Source organism: Pongo abelii, chromosome 1 (genome assembly GCF_028885655.2).
Source record: "Pongo abelii isolate AG06213 chromosome 1, NHGRI_mPonAbe1-v2.0_pri, whole genome shotgun sequence".
In the NCBI taxonomy this organism is placed as follows: Eukaryota; Metazoa; Chordata; class Mammalia; order Primates; family Hominidae; genus Pongo; species Pongo abelii.
Genome location: NC_071985.2, coordinates 24,452,992 through 24,468,852, shown reverse-complemented (window position 1 = coordinate 24,468,852; position 15,861 = coordinate 24,452,992). Strand labels below are relative to the sequence as shown.

Genomic DNA, 15,861 nt, shown 5'->3' with positions numbered 1-15,861 from the left:
ATAAAACACATTAACAAAAAGATGATGTTTAAAACCAAACAGAGAAGCCAGGTGTGGTGGCATATACCTGTAATCCCGGCTCCTCTGGAGGCTGAGGCAGTAGGGTCACTTAAGCCTGGCAGTTCAATACTAGCCTGGTCAATATCACAAGACTCCATCTCAAAGAATAAGAATAAATATTAAAACTAAATAGATTAATAAAGATTTTTAAAATGGGAAAACAATATTTCACATTTACTAGATTGTGAAGTAGAAATTCATATGTGTCTGGAGATAATATCGGAAATATGTATTGAGATTTAAAACCAGACATTCCTTTTATTTAGAAGTTCACTCCTAATAATTTATATGAAGGAAATAAAATTTTAGTGGGTTGTTGCTATTTTTATATTGGTATGAGAATCCTTTCTACATTAAAAAGTAATTAATCATGTATCTGTCATATGTGCTACACATATTTTCTCCAATCTATGAAAATGTTTATCAGTATATTCCTTGGTAGATTATAACTTTTCATTCAAACCCTGAAAAGGCTATTCTTAGTCTAAGATTATTCTGGTAAATTGATAGTTGCATAATAACAAACATACAGTAAACCTATTTAAACCTTTGATCTGTGTGTAATTTATTTTAGTGTGATTTTTTTTCCCAAATGGAAAATTGTTCTGACACAATTGAGTAACTCATCTTTTTCCCACTAACATAAAATGATACTAGATACTTATATTTGGGTCTGTTTCTACATTCTTTACTCTGCCTGTCTGTGACAAGCAAAAAGAAACAAATTATACTGACTTTATTATAGGTTTTACTATCTAGAATAATAGTCTGTCTTTATCAGCCTTCTTTTTCAAGATTTATTTCGTAGTTGTTCTGCAACTTATATTTGTTTCCCCTTTGCAAGAAATGCTTGAGTTTTTTTTAAGTTCTCAGGTAGTAGAATCTTTACGTTGTTGCTGATTTTATTATTACATTGTCTTTTATTGCATTGTAATTAGAGAATATTGTCTCTGATGTTTCTCTTATTTTTAGAATAGTTTAGCATTTGCTTAATAATATGAAATAATATTTGCATTTTTATAGGCAGATTTATTCCATTTACATTTATTGGTTATAAAATAGTATGTGCCTATGACATAATGTGAAAATATACAGAGAAAAAGTTGACAGAATATAATGGAGAAATTGACAAATTTGCAATCATAGATTTTATTACATCTTTCTCAGCAATTGATAAGCAATATGGCACAGTGGCTGTGATAAAATTCTTTGTACTAATAATTTTGAGTTAGAAATTGAAATAGGAAAAATTATACTAAAAGTGGTACAAATCTATAAAATACATTCCGATAAATGTAGAAGAAAGGAGCTTGTCCTATGGAGAGTGGGGCAGGGAAACCTATATAATTGAGAAAACTCAAATAAATGAAAGATGCACCACATTCCCATATGGAAGACTTCCATCATAAAAATACCAATCCCTACCAAATTAGTGTATACAATAATATCTTTCTAACCAAAATCCCAATTTTTTAAAAAAACTGATAAGGGAGGCAGAGCAACATGGCCAAATAGAAGCCTCCATAGATCATCCCCACTTCCTCACAGGAACACAAAATTTAAGAAATATCTACACAAAAATTCACCTTCATAAGAACCAAAAATGAGGTATGTGATTAAAGTACCTGGCTTTAATTTCGTATCACTGAAAAAGGCACTGAAGAGGGTAAGAGAGACAGTCTTGAATTGCCAATGTCATCAGTCAGCCATCCTCTGGCAGCAGCCGTGTGGTATGGAGAAGAAATCTGTGCACTTGGGAGAGGGAGAGCATAGTGACTATGGGATTTTGCACTGGAACTCAATGCTGCCAGCACCAGGCAGAACTCAGCCAATGCCCATGAAAGGAGTACTGAGACTTGCCCCAGCCAGAGGGGAATTGCCCATCCCAGTGGCCAGGACTTGAATTTCAGCAAGCCTTGTCGCTGTAGGCTACAGGGCTCTGACATCCTAAATTAACTGGACAGACAGTGTAGGCCATAAAGGACTGCAACTCGTAGGCAAGACCTAGTGCTATGATGGGCTTAGAGCCAGTGGACTTGGGGGGCATGAAGCCTAGTGAGACACTAACTGGGGTGGCAAAGGGAGTGCCTGCACCACACCTTCCCCAACCCCAGGCTGTGCAGCTCACAGCTCCAAATGTGATTCCTTCATCGTGCTTGAGAAGAGAGGGAAGAGTAAAGAGAACTTTGTCTTGCAACTTGAATACCAACTCAGTCACAGTAGGATAGGGCACCAGTCCCTAACTGTTGGATGACATATCTAGGCACACCCTAGGACAGAAGAGAACCCACTGCCTTGAAGGCAAGGACCCAGTCCTGGCAGGATTCATTACCTACTGACTAAAGATCCCTTGGGCCCTAAATAAAGAACAGCAGTAGAAAAAAGAAGTTAAAAAAAATTTTTTAAAAGAGAAAAATACAGAATAAATAACCTAATGATACATCTTAAAGAACTAGAAAAGCAAGAGTGAGCCAAACCCGAAATTGGTAGAAGTAATAAAGATCAGAGCAGAAATAAATAAAATTGAACTGAAGGAAACTATACAAAAGATCAACAAAATGAAAAGTTGATTTTTTGAAAAGAGAATGAACATTTACTCTAAGAAAAAAACAGGACCCAAATACTTAAAATCAGAGATGAAAAAGAAGACACAACAATCAATACTGCAGAAAATCAAAGGATCATTAGAGGCTACTATGTGCAACTATATGCCAGTAAGTTGGAAACCCTAGAAGAAATGGATAAATTCCCATGCACAGACAATCTACCAAGACTGGATCATGACAAAACCTGAACAAACCAAAAACAAGTAAAATTATCAAAGCCATAATATAAAGTCTCCCAGTAAAGAGAAGCCCAAGAACTGATGACTTCACTGCTGAATTTTATCAGACATTTAAAGAACCAGTACCAGTCCTGCTCAAACTATTCCAAAAAATATAGGAGGAAGGAATGCTTCCAAACTCTAAGGCCAGTATTACCCTAATACTAAAAGCAGACAAAGACACATCACAAAAGAAGACTGCAGGCCCATATCCCTGGTGAAAATTGATGCAAAAACCCTCAATAAAATATTTGCAAACCTAACTCAACAACACATAAAGAAGATCACTCATCATGACGAAGTGGAATTTATCCCAGGGATACAAGAATGGTTCTACATATGCAAATCAATCAGTGTGATACTGATTGATTCTGATACATCACATCAACAGAATGAAAGACAAAAAACATGGTCATTTCAATTAATGCTGAAAAAGGATTTGATAAAATTAACATTGCTTTATCATAAAAAACTGTCTAAATACTGGAACATACTCCAACACAATAAAAGCCACATATGAAAGACCCACAGCTAGTATCACACTGAATGGGGAAAAACTGAAAGCTTTTTCTCTAAGATCTGGAACAAAAAAAAGAAGCCCTTTTCTACCACTGTTATTCAACCACTGTTACTCACTGTTATTCAGCTCCTATCAAGAGCAATCAGAAAGTGAAGGAAATAAAGCCCCTCCAAAGTGGAAAGAAAGAAGTCAAGTTATTTTTGTTTGTAGATGATATTATCATATACTTGGAAAAACTTAAAGACCCCATCAAAAACTATGAAAACTGATAAACAATATCACTAAAGTTGTGGGATAAGATCAATACACTAAAATCAGTAGGATCTCTACATGCCAACAGTGAATAATCTGAAAAAAAAATTTAAAAGGTAATACCTTTTATAATAGCCACACATGAAATGAAATAGCTAGGAATTAATTTAACCACAGAAGTGAAAGATTTTTACAATGAAGCCTATGAAACATTGATGAAAGAATCAAATAGGACAAAAAAATGGAAAGATGTTCCATGTTTATGGATTGCAAGAATCAATATTGTTACAATGTCCGTACTACCCAAAGCAATCTACACATTCATTACAGTCTCTATTAAAATACCAATGACATTATATACAGAAATAGAAAAAACAATTCTAAAATTTATATGGAGCTACAAAAGACCCAGAATAGCCAAAGCTATCCTGAGCAAAAAGAACAAAACTGGAAGAATCACATTACCTGACTTAAATTATACCACAGAGCTATAGTAACCAAAACAGCATGGTACTGGCATAGAAACAGACATTGACTCATGCAATAGAATAGAAAACCTAAAAACAAATTCATATAGATCTATAGTGAACTCATTTTGATAAAGGCACCAACAGCATACTTGGGAAAAGATGTTCACTTCCATAAATTTTGCTGAGAAAACTAGATATCTATATGCAGAAAAATGAAACTAAACCCTATCTCTTGCCATATACAAAAATCAAGTAAAAAGAGATTAAAGACTTAAATCTAAGATCTCAACCTATGAAATTACTAAAAGAAAACATTGAGGAAACTCCAGAACATTGGACTGGCAAAGATTTCTTGAATATCCCACAAGCACAGAAAACCAAAGAAAAAAAATTAGATCACATCAAGTTAAAAAGTTTTTGCACAGCAAAGGAAACAATTAACAAAGTAAAGAGACAACCCACTGAATGGGAGAAAATGTTTGCAAACTATGCATCTGACATGGAATTAGTAACCAAGATATATAAGGAGCTCAAACAACTCTGTAGGAAAAAAAATCAAATTATCTGATTTAAAAATGGGCAAATGATCTGAATAGACATTTCTCAAAAGAAGACATACAAATGGCAAACAGGTATTTTGAAAGGTGTTCAACATCATTGATCATCAGAGAAATACAAATCGAAACTACAAGGAGAGATGATCTCACTGCAGTTAAAATGGTGTTTATCTAAAGAGAGGCAATAACAAATGCTGGAGAGGATGTGGAGAAAAGGGAATGCTTGTACATTGTTGCTGGGAATGTAAATTAGTACAACCACTGTGGAAAACATTGTGGAGGTTCCCTAAAAAACTACAAACAGAGCTACCATGTGACCCAGCAATCCCACTGCTGGGTATATACCCAAAAGAAAGGAAATCAGTATAATCAAGAGATACCTGAACTTTTATGTTTATTGCAGCACTATTCACAATAGTCATGAATTGAAATAACTTAAGTATCCATCAACAGACGAATGGATAAAGACAATATGGTACTCACACAAGGGCGTACCAACCAGCCAAAATAGAAATGAGAACCTGTCCTTTGCAACAACATGGATCGAACTGGAGGTCATTATGTTAGGTGAAATAAACCAGGTACAGAAAGACAAACTTTATATGTTCTCAATTATTCGTAGGAGCTAAAAATTAAGAAATTGAACTCATGGAGCTAGAGAGTAGAATGATGGTTACCTCAGGCTGGGAAGGGTAGTGTAGTGGGGTGGGGAATTGGCTAGTGGATACAAAGATATAGTTGGATACAATGAATAAGACCCAGTATTTATTAGCATGACAGGGTTACTATAGTTGATAATAATTAAGTGTACATTTTTAGTAACTAAGAATATAATTGGATTGTTTGTAACACAAGGGATAAATCCATGAGGTGATGGAAGTCCCATTTACCTTGATGTGATTATTACACATTGTATGCCTGTATTCAAATATCTCATGCATCTGATAAATATATACACCTACTATGTACCCACAAAAATTAAAAATAAAAAAATTTAAATGCAAAAAGAGAAAATTAAAAGCCAGCTCCACCAGCATAAGTAAACAAACAAATAAATACAATTAACAAATAAAATTGTATATATTTACAGTATACAACATGATATTTTGATAAATGTTTACACTGTGGAGTGATTACCACAATTGAGAAATTGACATCCATCACCTTACATAGTTATCTTTTTAGTGAGAATATTTAAGATCTACTCTTAGCAATTTTCAAGTATGTAATACTTTATTGTTAACTGTAGTCACTATGCTCTAGATCTCCAGAACTTATTTAGCCTGTCTAAATGAAACTTTATATTCTTTGACCAACATCCCCCATTTCCTCTCACCTCACCCCCAGCCCCTGTTAACCACCATTCTACTCTCTGCTTCAATTAATTTAATTTTCTTAGGTTCCACATACAAGCAAAATTATGCACTGTTTGTCTTTCTGTGCTTGGCTTCTATCACTTAACATAATGACCTCCAGGTTCATCCATGCTGTCACAATTCACAGGATTTTCATATATATATACCACATTTCCTATCCATTCATCCACTGATGGACATGTAGGTTGATTCCATATCTTGGCTATTGTGAATAGTGCTTCAATGCACATAGGAGTATAGATTTCTCTTTGACATACTAATTTTATTCCTTTGGGTATATAGCCATAAATGGATTACCAGGTCATTTGGCATTTCTGTTTTTAATTTCTCGAGGAACCTCCAAATTGTTTTTTATAACATCTAATTTACATTCCCACCAACATCATAACAAAGGTTCCCTGTCTCCACATCCTCACCAACATTTGTTATCTTTTGTCTTTTTGATAATAGCCATTCTAAAAGCTGTGAGATGATAGATCATTGTAGTTTTAATTTACATTTCCTTATGAGCATTTTATCATATACCTGTTGGCTATCTGTACGTCTTCTATGAGAAATATTTATTCAGATCCTTTGTCCAATTTTTAATTGGGTTATTTGTTTTCTTGCTGTCAAGTTGTTTGGGTTCCTTATAGATTTTGAATACTAACTCCTTATTAGACATATGGTTTGGAAATACTTTCTCTCATTTCATAGGTTGCCTCTTCACTCTGTTGTTTCTTTTGCTGTGCAGAAGCTTTTTAATTATGTAATCTCATTTGTCTATTTCTGCTTTTGTTGCCTATGCTTTTGGGGTCACATCCAAAAAATTGCCCAGACCAATGTCATGGAGCTTTTCCTGTATGTTTTCATCTGGCAGTTTTATAGAGTCAGGAATTATATTTAAGTCTTTAATCTCTTTTCAGATGGTTTTTGTATAGATGTTAGATGAGTTCAATTTCATTCTTCTGCATGTAGATATACAGTTTTCCCATATCATTTATTGAAGAGGCTATCCTTTCCTCATTGTGTGTTCTTGGCACCTTTGTTGAAGACCAATTGACTATTAAGATGTGTTTTTTTTTTCTTTTTAATTGGGTGATATTATTTTAAGATTTATTTGTAAGTATAAGTGTCCAAGGGTTTGAGAAAATCTGGGCAGAAAATCATAGTACTTTAGAGTTCTAAAATATTTTAAACAAACTTTAGAACAAATCCAAACTGTAATCACAACAGGTACTGACACAGAATAGAGTCCAGAAACATATGCAAACATAAAAAAAATGATAATACAACTAAAGTAATATTTCTAATCAGTAAGGAAAAGCTTTGCATATTTAATCCTCTGTAAAGTTTGCTATTTTCCTATGTTAAAACATAGACCTCTATCTCTTCCTTAGGCAGAAGTAAACTTCCAGATGAGTTAACAATCTAAATATACCACTAAAATTATAGACATACCATAATAATTAAGGACATATTCTCAGTTAGGAAATCCTTATCTAAGACTGGACACCCAGAAATCATAAAAAATAAAAGAATTTGACTATAAATATATATGAAATTTTTTGCAATAGTTAGAACAAACAAAGTTAAAGCAAACCACAATCAAGAATAAAATATTTGCAAAACTGACAGACCATGAGTTAATGTCCCTAATATGAAAAAAGAACTTCAAAAATGAATAAGGAGGAGAGAGCCAAGATGGCTGACTAGACGCCGCAAGGAGGAACATCTCCCACTGAGAGAAAAGAACATAGAGTACACTCTGAGCATCTCTTCAGAGAGAAGACATTGAGGGTGGACAGGGGAAGGTCACAGACTGTGGGCTGAAGGGGGAGGAAGCTGGGAACCCTGCATGGGGCAGCTGAGCACTGAGACTGGTCTTAGTGTCCACTGTGTAAGAGGTGAGTTGAACAGGCTGTCTTCAAGAGACCCATCTCACAAGCAATGACACCCATATGCCAAAAGTAAAGAGATGGAGAGAAATCTACCAAGAAATGGAAAACAAGAAAAACCAGGGATTGCTATTCTAGTTTCAGACAAAACCAACTTTAAAACAACAATGATCAAAAAAAAGAAGAATATTACATAATGGTAAAGGGTTCAATTCAACAAGAAGACTTAAGTATCCTAAATGTATATGCACCCAACACAGGAGCACCCAGATTTCTAAAACAAGTTCTTAGAGACCTATGAGGAGAGTTAGATAACCACACAATAATAGTGGGAGACTTCAACAATGCACTGACAGTATTAGACAGATTATTCATGCAGAAAACTAACAAAGATATTTGGAGCTGTAACTTGACACTTGACCAAATACATCTAATGGATATCTGCAGAACTCTCCACTCAAAAGAAACAGAGTATACATTATTCTCATCTGCTTATGCCACAAAAAGCTAAAATCAACCACAAAATCAGCCACAAATTTATTCTCTGCAAATTCAACAAAACTGAAATAATAACCACACTCTTGGACCACAGCACAATAAAAATAGAAACCAATACTAAGAAGATTCCTCCAAGCTATACAATTACAAGGAAATTAAACAACCTGCTCCAGAATAACAATTAAACTAAGGCAGAAATCAATAAATTTTTTAAACTAATGAGAACAAAGATAAGACATACCAAAATCTCTGGGACACAGATAAAAGCAGTGTTAAGAGGAAAGTTCATAGCACTAAACACCAACATAAAAAAGTCAGAAAGCTCTCAAATTAACAAACTAACATTATTCCTAGAGGAACTAGAAACACAAGAGCACACCAACCCCAAGGCCAGCAGAAGAAAAGAAATAACCAAAATCAGAGCTGAGCTGAATGAAATTGAGATGAGAAAAAAAACAATAAAACCAGGGGGCTGATTCTTTGAAACAATAAGATTGAAAGACCACTGGCTAGACTAATAAAGAAGAAAGAGAGAAGATCCAAGTAAACACAATCAGAAATGACAACAGGAACATTATACCTCACCCCTCAGAAATACACAAATCCATCAGAGACTATTATGAACACTTCTATGCACACAAACTAGAAAACCTAGAAGAAATGGATACATTCCTGGAAACATACAACCTCCCAAGATTGACCCAGGAAGAAATTGAATCCCTCAAGAGACCAATAATGAGTTCCAAAATTGAATCAGTAATAAAAAGCCTACCAACCAGAAAAGGCTGTGGACCAGATGGATTCACAGTTGAATTCTACCAGATGTATGAAGATGAGCTGGTACCAATTCTATTGAAACTATTCCAAAAATTTGAGGAAGAGGGACTCCTCCTAACTCATTCCATGAGGCCGGCATCATTCTGATATCAAAATCTGGCAGAGGCACAAAAGATGGAAAACTTAAGGCCAATATTCTCAATGACCATAGATGCAGAAATTCTCAATAAAATAATAGCAAACTAAATTCAGCAGCACATCAAAAAGCTAATCCGCCATGATCAAATAGGCTTTATCCCTGGCATGCAAGTCTGGTTCAAAATACACAAATTAGTAAATGTGATTTATCACATAAACCAAATTTAAAACAAATACCACATGATTATTTCAATAAATGCAGAAAAGGCTTTTGAGAAAATTCAACATCCCTTCATGCTAAACACCCTTAACAAGCTAGGCATTGAAGGAACATACCTTAAAATAATAAGAGCCATCTATGACATACCCACAGCCAACATCATACTGAATGGGGAAAAGCTGGAAGCATTCCCCTTGAGAACCAGAACAACACAAGGATGCCCACTATCACCACTCCTATTCAGCATAGTATTGCAGTTCCTAGCCAGAGCAATCAGACAATAGAAGGAAATAAATGACATCCAGATAAGAAGAGAGGAAGTTAAACTATCTCTGTTTGCAGACGATATGATTCTATATCTAGAAAACCCCATAGTCTCTGCCCAAAACCTCCTAAATCTCATAAACAACTTCAGCAAAGTTTCAGGATATAAAATCAAGGCACAAAAATTAGTAGCACTTCTATACACCAATAATATCCAAGCTGAGAGCCAAATCAAGAACACAGTCTCATTCACCATAGCCACAAAAAAGTAAAATACCCAGGAATACATCTAACCAAGGAGGTGAAAGATGTCTATAATGAGAATAACAAAACAATACTGAAAGAAATCAGAGATGACACAAACAAATGGAAAAACATTCCATGGTCATGGATTGGAAGATTCGGTGTTGTTAAAATGGCCATACTCCCCAAAGCAATTACAGACTTAATGCTATTCCTATCAACTACCAGTGACATTTTTCACAGAATTAGAAAAAACTATTATAAAATTCTTAGGAAACAAAAAAGAGCCTGAATGAAGCTGAAGGCATCATGTTACCCAATGTCAAACTCTACTATAAGGCTACAGTAACCAAAACAACATGATACTTATACAAATGCAGACACATAGGCAAGTAGAGCAGAATAGCCCAGAAATAATACTGCACACCTGCAACCATCTGATCTTTGACAAAGTTGACAAAAAGTTGCCAAAGTTTGAAAAAATAAGTAGTGGCGAAAGGAATTCCTGTTCAATACATGATGTTGGGATACCTGGCTAGATGTATGCAGAAGATTGAAACTGGACCCCTTCCTTTCACGATATACAAAAATCAACTCAAGATAGATTAATGATTTACATGTAAAACTTGAAACTATAGAAGAAACGTTTCTTCTATATATATAACATTTCTTCTATATAAAACCATTCTGTACATGTGCCCGGGCAAAGATTTCATGATGAAGACACCAAAAGCAATTGCAATGAAACAAAAATTGATAATTGGGACCTAATTAAAGAGCTGCTGCACAGAAAAAAAAAAAAGGCTGTCAACAGAATAAACAGATAATCTATAGAATTGGAGAAAATATTTGCAAACTGTGTATCCGATAAAGGTCTAATATCTGGAATCCATAAGAAACTTAAACAAATTGGCAAGAAAAAAACATCCCCACTAAAAAGTGGGCAAAGGATATGAACAGACACTTCACCAAAGAAGATATTCATTGAGCCAATAAGCATATGAAAAAATGCTCATCATCACTAATTGTTAGAAAAATGCAAATGAAAATCACAATGAGATACCATCTCACACCAGTCAGAATGGCTATTACAAAAAGTTAAAAAATAACAGATGCTAGCAAGGGTATGGAGAAAAGGGGACATTTATACACTGCTTGTGGGAATGTAAATTAGTTCAGCCACTGTGGAAAGCACAGTGATTTGGTGATTTCTCAAAGAATTTAGAACTACCATTCAATCCAGCAATCCCATTATTGGGCATATATACCCAAATTAACATAAATCATTCTACCATAAAGACACGTGCATACATATGTTCATTACAGCGCTATACAGAATAGCAAAGACATGGAATTAACCTAGATGCCAATCAATGGTAGATTGGATAAAGAAAATGTGGTACATATACAGCGTAGAATACTACAAAGCCGTAAGAATGAGATCATGTCCTTTGCAGCAATATGGATGGACCTGGAGGCCATTATCCTAAGCAAACTAACTCAGGAACAGAAAGTCAAATACTACATGTTATTGCTTATAAGTGAGAGCTAAACATTGACTACACATGGATACAAAGATGGGAACAATAGACACTGGGGCTTACTTGAGGGTGGAGGATGGGAGGATGGAGAGGATCAAAAAACTACCTATTGGATACTATGCTTATTACCTGGGTAAAACTCTGTATACCAAACCCCCGAGACACACAATTTATCTATATAACAAACCTGCACATGTACCCCTGAACCTAAAATAAAAGTTAGAAAAAATAAATAAGGAACTATCAACTAAGTAAATGAGGAAAAGCTATAAATAGAAAATCGATAGAAAAATTACAGTTGTCATTAAATATATGAATATATGAAAAAATGCTCAGCCCAGCTATTATTCAAAAAAAAAGTTATAACAATGATAGGCACTTTTTTTTTCTCATCAGGTTTTCAAAACTTAACAATATTGATAGTGAATATTTTCAGTGTTAGCAAGGATATGTAGAATGATGGTAGGAGTGTTATTGCCACAAACTTTTGTAAAGTAATCTAATGGAATTTATTAAAAAATAAAATATGTATAACTTTTGACCCACAGTCTCACGTTTTTAAAAAACTTATTTATTTGTTTATTTATTTATTTATTTATTTTTATTTCCATAGGTTATTAGGGAACGGGTGGTGTTTGGTTACATGAGTAAGTTCCTTAATGGTGATTTGTGAGATTTTGCTGAACCCATCACCTGAGCAGTATACACTGCACACAGTTTGTAGTCTTTTATCCCTCACCCCCTTCCTACCCATTCCCCCTGGATCCCCAAAGTCCATTGTGTCATTCTTATGCCTTTGCATCCTCATAGCTTAGCTCCCCCTTATGAGTGAGAGCATATGATGTTTGGTTTTCCATTACTGAGTTACTTCACTTAGAATAATAGTCTCCAATCAAAAGCAATGGCAACAAAAGCCAAAATTGACAAATGGGATCTAATTAAACTAAAGAGCTTCTGCACAGCAAAAGAAGCTACCATCAGAGTGAACAGGCAACCTACAAAATGGGAGAAAATTTTCGCAACCTACTCATCTGACAAAGGGCTAATATCCAGAATCTACAATGAACTCAAACAAATTTACAAGAAAAAATCAAACAACCCATCAAAAAGTGGGCAAAGGATATGAACAGACACTTCTCAAAAGAAGACATTTATGCAGCCAAAAGACACATGAAAAATGCTCATCATCACTGGCCATCAGAGAAATGCAAATCAAAACCACAATGAGGTACTATCTCACACCAGTTAGAATGGCAATCATTAAAAAGTCAGGAAACAACAGGTGCTGGAGAGGATGTGGAGAAATAGGAACACTTTTACACTGTTGGTGGGACTGTAAACTAGTTCAACCATTGTGGAAGTGAGTGTGGTGATTCCTCAGGGATCTAGAACTAGAAATACCATTTCATCCAGCCATCCCATTACTGGGTATATACCCAAAGGACTATAAATCATACTGCTATAAAGACACATGCACATGTATGTTTATTGTGGCACTATTCACAATAGCAAAGACTTGGAACCAACCCAAATGTCCAACAATGATAGACTGGATTAAGAAAATGTGGCATATATACACCATGGAATACTATGCAGCCATAAAAAAGGATGAGTTCATGTCCTTTGTAGGGACATGGATGAAATTGGAAATCATCATTCTCAGTAAACTATCGCAAAGACAAAAAACCAAACACCGCATGTTCTCACTCATAGATGGGAATTGAACGATGAGAACACATGGACACAGGAAGGGGAACATCACACTCTGGGGACTGTTATGGGGTGGGGGGAGGGGGAGGGATAGCATTAGGAGATATACCTAATGCTAAATGGCGAGTTAATGGGTACAGCACACCAGCATGGCACATGTATACATATGTAACTAACCTGCACATTGTGCACATGTACCCTAAAACTTAAAGTATAATAATAATAAAAAAAAAAGAAAAAAAGAATAATAGTCTCCAATCTCATGCAGAGCTCTGCAAATGCCATTAATTCATTTTTATGGCTGTGGTATTCCATAGTATACATATATATACAACAGTTTCATTATCCACTCGTTGATTGATGGGCATTTGGGTTGGTTTCATGTTTTTGCAATTGTGAATTGGGCTGCCATGAACATGTGTGTGCAAGTACCGTTTTCATGTAATGACTTCTTTTCCTCTGCGTAGATACCCAGTAGTGGGATTGCTGGATCAAGTGGTAGTTCTACTTTTAGTTCTTTAAGAAATCTCCACACTGTTTTCCATAGTGGTTGTGCTAGTTTACATTCCCACCAGCAGTGTAAAAGTGTTCCCTGTTCACCACATCTACACCAACATCTTATTTTTGATTTTTGATTATGGCCATTCTTGCAGGAGTAAGGTGGTATTGTATTGTGGTTTTGATTTGCATTACCCTGATAATTAGTGATGTTGAGCATTTTTTCATGTTTGTTGGCCATTTGTATATCTTCTTTTGAGAATTGTCTATTCATGTCTTTAGCCCACTTTTTGATGGGATTGTTTGTTTTTTTCTTGCTAATTTGATGTTATTGTTTATTTTTTTTCTTGCTAATTCACTTGAGTTTGTTGTAGATTCTGGATATTAGTCCTTCATCAAATGTATAGATTGTGAAAATTTTCTCCCACTCTGTGGGTTGTCTGTTTACTCTGCTGACTGTACCTTTTGCTGTGCAAAAGCTCTTTAATTAAGTCCCAGCTATTTATCTTTGTTTTTGTTGCATTTGCTTTTGGGTTCTTGATCATGAAATCCTTGCCTAAGCCAGTGTCTAGAAGGGTTTTTCCAATGATATTTTGTAGAATTTTTATGGTTTCAGGTCTCAGATTTAAGTCCTTGATTCATCTTGGGTTGATTTTTATATAAGGTGAGAGATAAGGATCCAGTTTCATTCTCCTATATGTGGCTTGCCAATTATCCCAGCACCATTTGTTGAGTAGGGTGTCCTTTCCCCACTTTATGTTTCTATTTGCTTTGTCAAATATCAGTTGACTGTAAGTATTTGGCTTTATTTCTGGATTCTCTATTCTTTTCCATTGGTCTATGTGCCTGTTTTTATACCAGTACCATGCTGTTTTGGTGACTATGGCCTTATAGTATAGTCTGAAATCAAGTAATACGGTGCCTCCAGATTTGTTCTTTTTGCTTAGTCTTGCTTTGGCTATGTGGGTTCTTTTTTGGTTCCATATGAATTTTAGGATTGTTTTTTCTAGTTCTGTGAAGAATGATAGTGGTATTTTGATGGAAATTGTGTTGAATTTGTAGATTGCTTTTTTTGGCAGTATGGTCATTTTTACAATATTGGTTCTACCCATCCATGAGCATGGAATGTGTTTCCATTTGTTTGTGTTTTCTGTGATTTCTTTCTGCAGGATTTTGTAGTTTTCCTTGTCTTTCACCTCCTTCGTTAGGTATATTCCTAAGTATTTTATTTTTTTGCAGCTATTGTAAAAGGTATTGAGTTCTTGATTTGATTCTTAGCTTGGTCACTGTTGGTGTATAGAAGAGCTACTGATTTGCGTGCATTAATTCTGTATTTAGAAACTTTGCTGAATACTTTTATCATTTCTAGGCGTGTTCTGGAGGAGTCTTTAGGTTTTCTAGGTAAACAATCCTGTCATCAGCAAACAGTGACAGTTTGACTTCCTCTTTACTGATTTGGATGCCTTTTATTTCTTTCTCTTGTCTGATTGCTCTGGCAAGGATTTCCAGTACTATGTTGAAGAGAAGTGGTAAGAGTGGGCATCCTTGTCTAGTTCCAGTTCTCAGAAGGAATGTTTTCACCTTTTTCCCACTCAGTATTATATTGGCTGCAGGTTTTTCTTAGATGGCTTTTATTACATTGAGATATGTCCCTTGTATGCCTTTTTTTTTTTTTTTTTTTTTTGAGATGGAGTCTCACTCTGTTGCCCAGGCTGGAGTGCAGTGGCGCGATCTTGGCTCACTGCAAGCTCCGCGTTCTGGGTTCACACCATTCTCCTGCCTCAGCCTCCCAAGTAGCTGGGACTACAGGCACCCACCACCACACATGGCTAATTTTTTGTATTTTTTAGTAGAGACGGGGTTTCACCGTGTTAGCCAGGATGGTCTCCAATCTCCTGACCTCGTGATCCACCCACCTCAGCCTCCCAAAGTGCTGGGATTACAGGCATGAGCCACTGCGCCCAGCCCCTTGTACGCCAATTTAGCTGAGACTTTTAATCATAAAGCAATGCTGGATTTTGTTTAGTGCTTTTTCT

General features: G+C 35.4%; 1 protein-coding gene across 6 annotated transcripts in view; it reads left to right on the top strand.

Annotated features, from left to right (window-relative positions):
* DNAH14 (dynein axonemal heavy chain 14) overlaps positions 1-15,861 on the top strand; it is a 499,118-nt gene that overhangs the window by 264,624 nt on the left and 218,633 nt on the right. The gene's annotated exons all lie outside the window — the stretch shown is intronic.